Source organism: Pyrus communis, chromosome 10 (genome assembly GCF_963583255.1).
Source record: "Pyrus communis chromosome 10, drPyrComm1.1, whole genome shotgun sequence".
Classification (NCBI taxonomy): domain Eukaryota; kingdom Viridiplantae; phylum Streptophyta; class Magnoliopsida; order Rosales; family Rosaceae; genus Pyrus; species Pyrus communis.
Genome location: NC_084812.1, coordinates 22,007,025 through 22,020,933, shown reverse-complemented (window position 1 = coordinate 22,020,933; position 13,909 = coordinate 22,007,025). Strand labels below are relative to the sequence as shown.

General features: G+C 36.5%; 1 protein-coding gene and 1 long non-coding RNA gene across 4 annotated transcripts in view; one reads left to right on the top strand and one right to left on the bottom strand.

The window, feature by feature from the left end:
• Positions 1–13,909, top strand: part of LOC137747456 (rust resistance kinase Lr10-like) — a 98,547-nt gene that overhangs the window by 36,989 nt on the left and 47,649 nt on the right. The gene's annotated exons all lie outside the window — the stretch shown is intronic.
• LOC137747464 (uncharacterized) lies at positions 10,044–11,981 on the bottom strand. Of its 3 annotated transcripts, XR_011069972.1 has the most exons (6): positions 11,669–11,981; positions 11,453–11,560; positions 11,173–11,358; positions 10,928–11,054; positions 10,663–10,760; positions 10,044–10,318 (listed from the first exon to the last, which is right to left on the bottom strand). It is a non-coding gene; the product is annotated as an uncharacterized lncRNA (long non-coding RNA). The 3 variants fall into 3 exon arrangements; XR_011069973.1 differs by lacking the exon at positions 10,044–10,318 and having other exon boundaries at positions 10,628–10,760; positions 11,685–11,980; XR_011069971.1 differs by lacking the exon at positions 10,044–10,318 and having other exon boundaries at positions 10,628–10,760; positions 11,669–11,979.

Here is a 13,909-nt window from a genome sequence, read left to right as displayed (position 1 = left end):
ATGGCATCGAAGAAGAGAAGAAGTGGAAGGGGAAAAAAGGGGAGGGGTGCGGTGGGTGGGAATTGAGGGAGAGAAAGGAGGGAACGGGGGATGAATCAGGGAGAAGGAGAAAGAGAGGGTACCAATGGGATAGGAGAAAAGGAGGGAAAGGAGGGAGAGGGGGAAACAACCAACCCCCAATCCGTTTTCGACCCGCAAACCATCAATTTTGACCCGGTCATATCTCCCCTCATCCGACTTCCATTTTGGGTGATCTTCGTGTCCATGGAAGGGTCTCGACGAGCCCAACATCTGGGTGTTATTAGATTTCACATTTTATCACCCATATTTCCAGGTTGAAGCCACAAAGAGCCGAGGGTTTTCTGGCGAATTTTCTCTTTTTCCGGTGATTTCAAAAACTATTGTCGTCAATCCCCACCATGAATAGACTTACTGTGACATCCCACATCGCCCAGGGGTGATCCTTAAATGTATATTCCCATCCCTACCTAGCACGAGGCCTTTTGGGAGCTCACTGGCTTCGGGTTCCATGGGAACTCCGAAGTTAAGCGAGTAGCGCGCGAGAGCATTCCCAGGATGGGTGACCCATCGGGAAGTTCTCGTGTGAGTTCCCAAAAACAAAACCGTGAGGGCGTGGTCAGGGCCCAAAGCGGACAATATCGTGCTACGGTGGTGGATCGGGCCCGGGAAGTGGTGCCCCCCGGGCCGGGATGTGTCAGTTTGGTATCAGAGCCTAACCCTGGTCGCGTGTGTGTCGACGAGGACGTCGGGCCCCTAAGAGGGGTGGATTGTGACATCCCACATCGCCCAGGGGTGATCCTTAAATGTATATTCCCATCCCTACCTAGCACGAGGCCTTTTGGGAGCTCGCTGGCTTCGGGTTCCATGGGAACTCCGAAGTTAAGCGAGTAGCGCGCGAGAGCATTCCCAGGATGGGTGACCCATCGGGAAGTTCTCGTGTGAGTTCCCAAAAACAAAACCGTGAGGGCGTGGTCGGGGCCCAAAGCGGACAATATCGTGCTACGGTGGTGGATCGGGCCCGGGAAGTGGTGCCCTCCGGGCCGGGATGTGTCACTTACCTTAACCCCAGGAACAAAGCTCAAGCAGTGGTGGAGGCGTTAGAACTCGTTTGGAGGTCGAATCGACGTGCACCCTTTTATAGGGTTTCCAGCGGATCGAGGCAGATTTGAGGTATTTCCCGGCCAAATTGGACTTGTCCACAGGTATAAAACTTGCTCTACTCATTAAGATATTCATTTCTATAAATTTTGGCAATTTTTAAAAATAGTTGAATTTTTCCCGCAAGTCGGGACGGCCGACCACCACCCGCAACGACACGTGCGGCGACGGCCTGGCCAGTTGGCCAACGATGTCCATCTAAGTTCAAATAGATGACTTGATTTCATAATAGATATTCGTATGACGTAATTTGATTTTTTGGATTTAGTTTCATCACGATACCTTACTTGGTCAAAATATGAATCGCCAATCCGACCGTTGGATCATCATCAAACCCTAATGCATTATAGAACATAATATTTGAGGATAACTGGTACTAACGGATCGGGAATCTGACGTACGGATCCTCCCAAATTAGATTTCAAAGTTAGTAAAATTAATTGTTAACCGCCACCTAATTCTAGCAATTGGCGGAGATCTGACAGTCGGATCGCGATGATATTTTAGTATGTTCTTCTTTGAGCATAATGTGGACCTTAAGAAGTTACGGATCTAGATTTTAGTGTGCGGATCTTCTGGATTAAATTGCTAAGGAGTAGAGCCCACCGTTGACTTTTGGTCAACAGGTCTTGAACCATTTGAATTACTAAAATTAGTATTACTAGAGACTCAGTAAAGCTTTGCGGACTTGTCTCGGTGAGTGACTTTAATATATGTGATATGGTGATTACTCGATTCTTTATATTAATATCCTTTGTGGATATGACTTGATTTTATAAAAGTGTTTTCTGTTAAAATGTGATTCTTTTATAATTGGCCATCGATCTATTTTTATTAAATGTGAATTGAGTCATGGGTTGGTAATATTGGTGAAAAGTGATTGAGTTACATATTGAAATGTTCGTCAAATTGAGGGCTAGTAGGAGACCATGACCCTGCTTGGTTAATTCGCGATAGGGGACCATATTTTCTATGGATCGTGCTTGGTTAATCCGTTATAGGCGATCCTTATATCTTGGTATGGCCATACACACACTTAGGGGTGATCACTACCTAGAGCTATATGATACAGTCTTGCTTGGTATATCCGCGATGGGGGACTGTTAGGGGTGATCATGCTTGGTATATCCGCGATGGGTGATCACTACCTACGGTATTAGACTATGCATATGGTTCTGCTTGGTATATCCGCAATGGGGAACCATACGCATGCTAGGAGTGATCATGCTTGGTATATTTGTGTTGGGTGATCACTACCTAGAGCTAGGATGTGGTCCTGCTTGGTATATCTGCGATGGGGGACCATATGTATTCAGGGGTGATCATGCTTGGTATATCTGCGATGGAGGACAATACGCATTCTAGAGGTGATGATAATTAGTTATATTTGGTACATTTGATAGGCGATCATATTTAGTTTGGTTTCGTTGAGTGGTCCGGAACCCGAGGTTGTTGGATTTCATAGAGTGGTCTAAAATCCCATTATTTGGAGAAGCAGGCTTGGCCTAACTGTGTCACTCTAGCCTTAGTTTTATTCAATGGTTTCGAGAATCTTGTGAATTAGCTAGAAAAGATGTTGGACGTTTGGGTGACTCCTTCGAGATTTTCTACGATTTGATTATGATTTAATAAAGTATGAATTTAGAAGATATGGAAATGATTGTTAGTATTTTGATCAAATTAGTTAATTAATGTGGCTAGAGAACGGTTTGTGCTTCATCAGTTTTTTAATATGATATATGGTGTGAATTGTGATATCATGTTGAGACATAACGATTTATTTGTTGGATGGAAGAGAAATTGTGAATCTTCATGGGGGTTTGCTATGTAGCCCTGAGTCTAGAAATTTATGTTGGTCAAGTTCTAATAAATGATTGAGGAATGCTATGCCTTTCTGCTTGAACTCAGTGTGATACATGTATGATTTTGTGAATGACGAACTACGAATGGTTTAATCCGAAATGAGGGTACGTAGGCATTCTAACGAGGAGGTTAGATGCAGCCATAAAGTATACAAAAAATTACTATGCGATTTGATTCTCAAGTTGTGATTTGCCATATCCCAGAGGCAGGGTATGTTGAGTTACGGGTATTTGTTAACGTCACGTGTCGATCCTGGACATATGTCAGGATCGGGGTGTGACACGAGATGTGGTGGAGGCCCGGGCCGGGATGTGACAATTTGGTATTAGAGCCAATCCCTGGCCGGAAGTGTGTCGACGAGGACGTCGGGAGGGGGGTGGATTGTTAGATCCCGCATCGCCTAGGGAAGTGGATCCTCTATGCCTTATATGTACATGCCCACCTCCATTAGCACAAGGCCTTTTGGGAGCTCACTGGCTTCGGGTTCCATCGGAACTCCGAAGTTAAGCGAGTAGAGCGCGAGAGCAATCCCATGATGGGTGACCCACTGAGAAGTTCTCGTGTAAGTTCCCAAAAACAAAACCGTGAGGGCGTGGTCAAGGCTCAAAGCGGACAATATCGTGCTATGGCGGAGTCGAGCTCGGGATGTGGTCGAGCTCGGGTCGGGATATGACAATATAACTACAATTAACATGTGGTAGATAAGTTATAAAATGTAAGCAAACATATTGTGTAAGAGCATTTTCTTTTGTGTTGAAGATAAAATTGAAAACAATGTGTTAATTTAATAAAAAACAACAAATATGGTAGTATTGTAATATGTATTTTTGAGTAAGAAATTTTGTTTTCATGTGTGGAGGATTTTGGTAGATGATGGGAACATTTTCTATGTAAACACACAAAGTATTTAAGCAAGAACTAATTTGTATTTGTGGAGGCATGTCCATGCATTTTACTGTAGTAAAAAATTAAGATCTATTTATACTGAGCTTGATGAAATAGGGCAATTAGCAAACCTTTCGAGGACCTGTAGTTGTTTAATGCTGGTGTAACCTTGTGCCAACACATAAAACACATAAAAGACAAAAATATATATATAAAGAATTGACAAATGCAGTAAAAAATTATGTAAAAACTTGTAGCAAAGATGGGAATGGAAAAATTAAAATTAGCAAGAAGTGGTAGATAAATATGAGTTCACCTATTGCAGGAACATGTATGATTTGACAAAGTGAAATATGGGTTGAAGCAAAGTGAGTATTGTGGAAGACTGTGTAAGTCAATTTTGTGCCCTTTCTATTGTAAGAACGGTAAGAAAAGATGTTCAGAAATGGATCAGATATGTCTTATTTAGTGTCTTTGTGGAGTATAGAGATAGAATTTGGTAAATTGTTTGGGCTTTGATTATTTTAAGTATTATCATCACTTCCATCTCTCCTCTTCAGAGGAATTGGTTCCTACCAATATATAGACAAACACTTTTTTCTTTTGACTTACTGTAAACACATGATAAATTGCTTTGCTATTCATCGAGGGGTTTAAGATGCACATCCAAAAGCATGAATCTAGATGCTTTAACCATAGATATATTTTGTTGACATGGTTTGGTTCAACAAAAGAACACAATATGCATAGGGGAATCGTTTAATCTATCTAATGATTAATAAAAAGGGTAAACAGCCAATTTAGTTCCTCAATTATCACCTTAGTGAAAATTATGTCTCTAAACTATTTTTTTAGAAAAATTAGTCCCTGAATTATAAAAATCTGTCAATTACATCCCCAATGTTATATTTGAAGCTACTATATTCAATTTTTTGTCAATTTAAGCCACGTTACTTGCATGTGATACACATTGGAGGGTAGATTGGTAGTTTTTCATAAAGAAATAGTGTATGGAGTTAACTTTGGAGGATAAATTGATAGTTTTTCATAAAGAAATAGTGTAAGTTAACTTTTAAGGGTAAATTAGACATTAAATTTGCAACCTATATGAAATGTTAAGGACTTATAGACAAGAAAATGATGGTATTACACTCTAAAGTGTGTCAAGTGACTTAAGTTGACGAAAAATTGGATAAAATAGTTTTGAATATAATAGTAGGGATGAAATTAGCAAATTGTAATGAATTTAGAGACTTATTTTACCGAAAAAATAATTCAGGGACCTAATTTTCACTAAGGTGATAGTTCAGGAACTAAATTAGCACTTCACCCTAATAAAAATGTTGCGGAGATAGATTTAATGATTTCCTTATTGCTGTGATGTTCTTTGGTTCAACCAAAGGTTGTGGAGTGGGCACCTTTTTGGTGGCAGTGCCTTTGATAATACTTTGGATGCGCAAGTCAACCCCTTAGCAGGTAGGAAAGTAATTAATCATGTGTTAAGACCAGGTAAAAAGCAGATAGTGTGCATATATATTGGTAAGAACTAATTCTCCCAAAGAGAAACGTTAGTAAAAATTTAATCTAAGCAGAAGACAATTATAAAAAAAAGAATAAAATATATTTTTTTTTTAACATACCATTGATTGTTACCCAAATGTACCTGTATAAGGAACAATGTAGATGAATGTACCTGTATAAGGAACAATGTAGATGATTGATTGAGTAGGTGAGCGAGTCATGAGTAGCAAGAGCACCAGCATGGCAAAAGAAAGGGAACAGGAAAGAAAGATTGTATTTGAACAGATTGATCAACTAATTTGTACAAAAAAGGAAATCAACATTAAGTATATAAGAGCTTTGTTTAATAAAAAAAAATGGAAAAGGAAAGGTTGAAATCATATACTTGACAAAGAAACAATTTTAAAGACTGACAAATACAGAGAGAGCATTTCAATGCGCGAAAAAAGTGGAAGACAATCTCAATACTAATCGTATGCGGATGCTAAATATTTTAAGATGTTATAAGCCTAGTTTAAAAGTAAATGATTCTTATTGCGGAAAAAGTAAAGAAAAATAGTTACATCAAAACAAACCTAAGTTGAATGCTGTTTTCGATGCTGTTTTTCTACTGCTTATATTGTTCATCATGCATATACAAAAGATAGATAGTTATAAGAGTTAGTAGTTATTTGTAAACCATAGGTAAAGATTGTGATATAGTTGTTTGAATTACAATGAATAAGTACATAAATATTTATATATGGGTTAATTAGATTAACAATTTTATCCTAAATTTTGGAGAACATCTTCCAACACTATATTTACAGTATAATTTTTCACATTATTTTCTCCATCCATTATTAAAATTTTGAGACCTTCTTTTGATGTCACTCTAGATAACGCAACATATAACTGACCGTGACTAAAAAACTGGTTCTGGAAGATATAAATCAACTTGTTTCAAAGATTGTCCTTGACTCTTGTTAATAGTCATTGCAAAACATGGTCTAATTGGGAATTGGCTTCTTTTAAAAAGGAAAGGTCACTTTCTCTCAGTTGATGCAAGAATGATTCTTGGTATGAAAACTCTATAACCAATATTGTTTCCTCCAAGTATTTTGGCTTCAATAATTCTATTATATAACTGAGTAATAACTAATCTAGTTCCATTGCACAGACCCAAATATTGGTTTAAATTTCGTAACAACATAATTAGCATTCCTATTTTTAAAGTCAAGTTATGTGGAAGCAGACCATTGAAATCTCGTTTGTTAAAAAATTCAACAGGATATGATGTCTCTAAATTTTCAATACTCCCATTAGAAGAACACAATGAATCATAGCTTAGAAACACATGTTATTCTCCAAGTAACAAATCAATTATATTATTGTTTATATCTGTAACAATGGTGTTTCAATGTGTTATGATAGCACGTTCTCTTTAATAATCAAACTTGTTAAAAGAAAATTCAAAATTGGGATAAGTTGCCAAAAAAATATATAGAAGAAATTGGATTTTCAGAAGCATGAACTATTAAATCTTCAGGTTTTTGAATCAAAGATGTGTCTGCATCATTAAAATTATTTTCATCGCTTATATCATTAATTGCTGCATCACCAATTTGTAAAAGCCAATCTGCAAAATCACTGATTTTTTCTTTTCCACAATGCTAATGCCATTTTTTAATAATCTCATATTTTCTTTTAAACGGAAAATTGTAAATTGTGACCATAAATACGAACTGTTTAAAGAAGCATTTATTATATCTTCTTTGGTTCCTTCAGGTATAACATGTAATATTTGTCGAAAATCACCACCTAATAAAAGAGGTTTACCACCTAAGACATATTGTTTTCTGGACTATATAAATGTGATAAAACGTCAGAAAGTGATTTATGCAATGCTTTAAAGCAATGTTTATGGTTCATAGGTGCTTCATCCCATATAATTAAATTTGTTTTTTCAATTAATGTAGCAAATTGTGTTTTCATTTTTATTGCACAAATTAAAGAATCAGTAACAACCAAGGGTATTTTAAATCTAGATTGAGTTGTTCTACCACCTGGTAATAATAATGTTGTTATTCATGATGATGTCACAGCTAAAACAATTTTAATAAAATTCAAAAATTTATGGGATCATATATGTACAAATTTCACGAATTATGAGACTTAAGGATTAAAAAAAAAAAAAAAAATTTCTACAATAAAAATTCATGGACACTACACATATTTTTGTGAATTTTATTGAGTAGTATTAAGAGAAATAATGTACCCATGAATTCATAGGGTTAATGATACTAACACCCCCTGAGGTTCATCAACCCCTCACTGAGACATTATACTAACATCCTTTTAAGTTTTAATTCTCTTTCACACAACCCCTTTTAACCAAATTTCATCTATAAAAATTTCTTAAAGACAAATTTACCCTTAGTATTAGTTACATAAGAAAAATGAAAAATACATAAATTAACTTTTATGAAGAAATAGAAAAATAAAAACAATAATAAAAATAAAAAATCTCTAGCAACCAACCATCCCCTCGATAAAGCACCCATCTCCCCCCACTGCTTTGCCATGGCTTCCGGCAAATTTATTTCACACATGTAGCTTTGTCCCTAATTGGGCCTCTCTCCTTCTGTTTCTCTCCCTAGCTCCTTCTGTCGTCCGTCCCTCCCTCCCTCCCTTTAAATACACGTCCAATATTGACAATTGATATCCCATTGATTTTCTATCAAGAATTGTACCCTTTACATTTACTATTTTTGCATCAACAATGTTATCAGCTGAAAGCCAATATTTTCTCATCATGTTACCATAACCACACCTCCTCTAAAATGCCTACCAGCACCAATTGTAGGACAGACCCCAGCAGGGAAGCCATGATACTTGCTTTTCTTAAAAGTTGCATAAAAATTTTCACCAAGTATAGCCCCGGATTGAACCCATGCACCTTCATTTGCTAGATCGACATTGATGGACCGGAGCTTAAAATTGTCGAGAAGGATGAAATCTTTTGAATCTTTGGATGCATAGGAGACGCCTTCATAGTCATGTCTGCCACTTCTAATTTTAATTTCCAAGCCAAGGGTTTTGGCACATATGAGTGTGGCTTGAACATGGGTGCTCGGCTGCAATAATTACGAGCGGTTTCGGGATTGTGAGAGTCAGAAATATGGGATTTCTCACATATGTGATATGACTGCAGAACAGATGAAAAAGAGGCACATTTGGGGGTGAAAAAGCCTCAAGAGATTGGACTCGAGGGATGAGAATGATTTGAAAGGCGTTGGAGAAAATTATATTCAAATGAGGATGAATTGGTACATGACACTGATATCACACAAAAGATTGAAAATGCTGCACAGAATAGTATTGCATATTCTAAGGCCTTCATCTTTTTGTGAGTCGTTTATGTTTCTGGTCCTCTCAAGAGAAGAGTGCCTTTAAAGAGGAAGAAGCAATTACAATGGTAATTAAGGAATTGATGGTAGTTTAATTTTTGTAAATGTTTGAAGAAATTGTGGTGAAAAATGAAGATTCATAGAGAGAGAGAGAGACATAGGTAGCTAGAACTCTGCCGTTTTGATTATAATTTTTTTTAATATTCAATATTTTAATTTAATATTGTTTTTCTGTATATTTATGAAGATTTTCTTATTTAACAAAATAGCTATTTTTTTAATTATAAGGGTAAATTAGTAAATTCGTTAGCAGATTTTTTACTTAAGGGGCTATATGAAAGGAAATTAAAATCTCAGGGGGTACTAGTGTAATGTCTCAAACGTAAGGGGGTTTTGTGAAAACTCGATGAACCTCAAGGGTGTTAGTGTAATTAACCTTGAATTCATACATACAAAAGCAATGTACCCACCAACTTAGACCAAAAATAATGTATGTACCCATAACATAAATAGCATACGGGTACATACCGAAATTACAAGAAAACTCATGGGTACATTTAGAAACTCAAGGAAAAGAATGTATATCATAACAAATTATTTTATAGACATGCATACGTGGGTATATAAAATGCAGCAACCTTAAAAACCATTTTACATAATATTCTCCAAAAATTTTGTACCCATATATTTATGTAAAACAAATTTGAACCAACCAAAACATACTATAGCAATAAATATATTAGAACGAAACATGTAGATTAAAAATGTAACCATTGATCACTACAACATAATTGGCCTTTTGCGGCACACAAAGGGTGCCATAAACGGTTATTCACGGCATGAGCCTCCAAGCAGTAAAAGCCCCTATCGTAAAAGATGTTTTGACAAATACGACATACTCTGATAGTCGTGAATAATTTAAGTAAAACACACCGTAAATGTTCTTAAGGTGTGTCCTAAGCGCCTTAATTGGTATTAGTTACAACGTTAATAAGGTGTCGTAATACTGCGAAAACAATTCTGGCATACCTGTGTGCCGTAATTTATATTTGATACAGCGTTTGTTGAGTGTCGTAATCTTGCGAAGACAATTACAGCATACATCTATTTTTAGCATATCATTTTTAGACAGACCTCACTTCACAGCATCTAAACTGATATTGTAAGAAATACAATAGAAGGATAACAATATTGATCATAAACATGTTAAACTCCAAATACTTCAGATTAATTAGTAGAATCTGTCAATTACAATACAATTCTAAGTTTGGACATAAACAAAAAATCTGAATTGTTTTGTTCCTTTTACAACTGATGCAGATTCTATAGTAATTATGCCTACAAAGCAGCATCAAACCAAAAAACCGATCTCCCAAGCACATCCTCCATGTCCATAGAGCAACCAATTTGATCACAAAACAGCACCATGCCAACAAAAAAACAAAGAAATTCCTTAAGAAGTGCTGGGCTAATTCTCAAATCTGTAGGAAACTATTATTAAATAAGTGTATATAAATTATACCAAAGCAACCCAATCAAATTATCATTTTTATTATTTCATATATACACAAACAGCTTCTATGGTGGTGCTAGATATATCTAACCAAATTGATACTAGGAAGTTCAAGTAAATAAACAAATTGACAATACAATAACAATAGACTCACAATCGATTTTAACAATGAAACTAAAATATTTGAAAATTATGATCCTTCTCTTTCATTTTTTTAATTGTATCTCACTCACTTTTTCATAATTTTGTTGCTGAAGGCCCTAAGAATTTCTATGTTATATCAAAATATTTGAAAATTATCACACTACGTACCATTTAGCAGTTATAAATAAGTTGGTGGACCAAAGGGAAGGTGTCTTATAATCAAATCATCTGGTACACCACGATGTTTCAATGTTTTCAGAAATAACCTGCAGGATTTGAAAAAAACATTGAAATCAGTAGATGTGCAACTATGGAAAAGGACCAAAGCATCATAACTTTTAACAGAGTCAACGATCATTTCTAGTGTCTAGTTAGATTGAAAATGGCAGAGCTTTTAACAGAGTCAATGTGCTCATTGAAAAAGTGTATCAACCTCGCCACCACGATTCATCTGTTGCGCATTGGGAAAGACGAGTTTCAGTTTTTGTGACAGTATCAACATGCGCCTCAGGAGCTGCAACCTGTGTGTCAGTAGATGCCTCACTTGGTAGATCATTACCCTGTGATTTAATGCGTCACTAAAACTGATTTCACAAATATTCAATATGATCCCAATGTTATTAAATCACTAATCTGATTTTTCATAAAAAGATGCACCAATTCTGTCAGTGCTCTGACCTGATTAGTTAAATTGTGAACCCTTCCATCCATTTGGTGATTGCGCAATTTTTTCTGTGAAAATATTCCAAGCTTTGTAGAAGGAACACCACCTCCAACTCCTCTTGCACGGCCATGTCGCTCAGCACCAAAAACTTTGGAAAGAACGTCACCTCGAAAACCAGATGATGATCCATTTCCATATTGCTTAATTTTTTCCGAACGTTGCACATCAAAGTTAAGACCTCATCAGTCATTGCATATCAACAAACAAGAAGAAATAAATGGTTAAATTACTTACAATAGTCTCTGCAGCAAGCAAATTGGATGGTCCACCACCCTTCTTAGTATGTGATGCAATCCAAACATCACCTCTTGAAACTAGAGAAGGGTCTACACTTTTTCTTTTCTACAAAATGAAACATAAATGCAGTAAGCACACAGTAGAACACAGAAAAAAATTAGTAAATTGTTCTTGTCCTGTAGAAAAGAAGGCACTAGAATGAAATGTAATTACCAAATCCTCCGCCAACCTAGCATATCCTTTGCGACTAATGAGTGCGGGAATTGCTTAGACTTCATCTCTCTGAATGTTTTGCTTTTGTCCTATCAAAAGGAAACCAATGATTCATATCACATATCAATTAGCTAGCATGTACCAAATCTATCTTCAAACTAAATTAACATGCAATCAAGATAGAATCATACACATGTTTAACTAACACCAAATTCTTGTGTAGACGGGCTTGGTGTTGAAATAGACCTTTAACTACTATCAATTTGATTTCTCTGGCCCCATTTTGAACTCAAAAGAAGATAACGAATCTTAGAAATAAAAGTAATTCGTTGTATGTCACACAACCCCTTTTAGCCAAATTTCATCTATAAAAATTTCTTAAAGACAAATTTACCCTTAGTATTAGTTACATAAGAAAAATGAAAAATACATAAATTAACTTTTATGAAGAAATAGAAAAATAAAAACAATAATAAAAATAAAAAATCTCTAGCAACCAACCATCCCCTCGATAAAGCACCCATCTCCCCCCACTGCTTTGCCATGGCTTCCGGCAAATTTATTTCACACATGTAGCTTTGTCCCTAATTGGGCCTCTCTCCTTCTGTTTCTCTCCCTAGCTCCTTCTGTCGTCCGTCCCTCCCTCCCTCCCTTTAAATACACGTCCAATATTGACAATTGATATCCCATTGATTTTCTATCAAGAATTGTACCCTTTACATTTACTATTTTTGCATCAACAATGTTATCAGCTGAAAGCCCATATTTTCTCATCATGTTACCATAACCACACCTCCTCTAAAATGCCTACCAGCACCAATTGTAGGACAGACCCCAGCAGGGAAGCCATGATACTTGCTTTTCTTAAAAGTTGCATAAAAATTTTCACCAAGTATAGCCCCGGATTGAACCCATGCACCTTCATTTGCTAGATCGACATTGATGGACCGGAGCTTAAAATTGTCGAGAAGGATGAAATCTTTTGAATCTTTGGATGCATAGGAGACGCCTTCATAGTCATGTCTGCCACTTCTAATTTTAATTTCCAAGCCAAGGGTTTTGGCACATATGAGTGTGGCTTGAACATGGGTGCTCGGCTGCAATAATTACGAGCGGTTTCGGGATTGTGAGAGTCAGAAATATGGGATTTCTCACATATGTGATATGATTGCAGAACAGATGAAAAAGAGGCACATTTGGGGGTGAAAAAGCCTCAAGAGATTGGACTCGAGGGATGAGAATGATTTGAAAGGCGTTGGAGAAAATTATATTCAAATGAGGATGAATTGGTACATGACACTGATATCACACAAAAGATTGAAAATGCTGCACAGAATAGTATTGCATATTCTAAGGCCTTCATCTTTTTGTGAGTCGTTTATGTTTCTGGTCCTCTCAAGAGAAGAGTGCCTTTAAAGAGGAAGAAGCAATTACTCGGTTTTAGTGCTTTGTAATCCTCCAAGAATCTTTCAATTCGTAATCGACTCTCTTTTTCCTTTCTATCAGCGCTATATACTCGATATGCTGCAATCATCAGTAGAACAAGAAGCAAAGAACCAAGGATTCCACCTGTAAGCACTAATTTCCATGTGTTGCCTGTAGAAGATCATTGCAAATTTAAACGAGACTGTCAGGTAATGTTCCTAGTAAAAATGGATTGGACAACATATTTTAAATAATAATTACTAAGACATAAATGTAAAGATGTTTAAAACTAGCAATGAATATATATATTATCCTTACTTGGTTTCCTCCAGGGAAGACATTTAATTTCACTATTTGTGCCATCGTTCTTCCACCTACACCTCTGTCCCTGTGCTTCACATTCCGTGCAATTTGGTTCAGACCATTTGAAACGAAGAACTTCATATTCAAATAATATTGGATTTGGAACTGATAAAACATCATACATTTTTGTACAAGATTGTAGACTCCGGAAGAAATTATCAAAACTAAACTCAGAAAACATGGCATAAGTTCTCTTGCCACGGTGGCCGAGGCAGGGGACTTGATACACATTCGTATCTCGTGTTGCAACAGAAGTAGGACAACTGAATAAGGTAACGTTACTTGGGGAAAAGTTACTCATGTAATCGACTACCGACACGTTGAAGGGAGAGGGTGGCATGTTTGGGATTTCAACAGGCTTTAGCAGCAGGCAGTTACTTGGCAAATAGACTTGGATTTCCTGACGCTTGTAATCTATGTGTTTGACAAAAAATTTTATTAGTATTTGCTGCT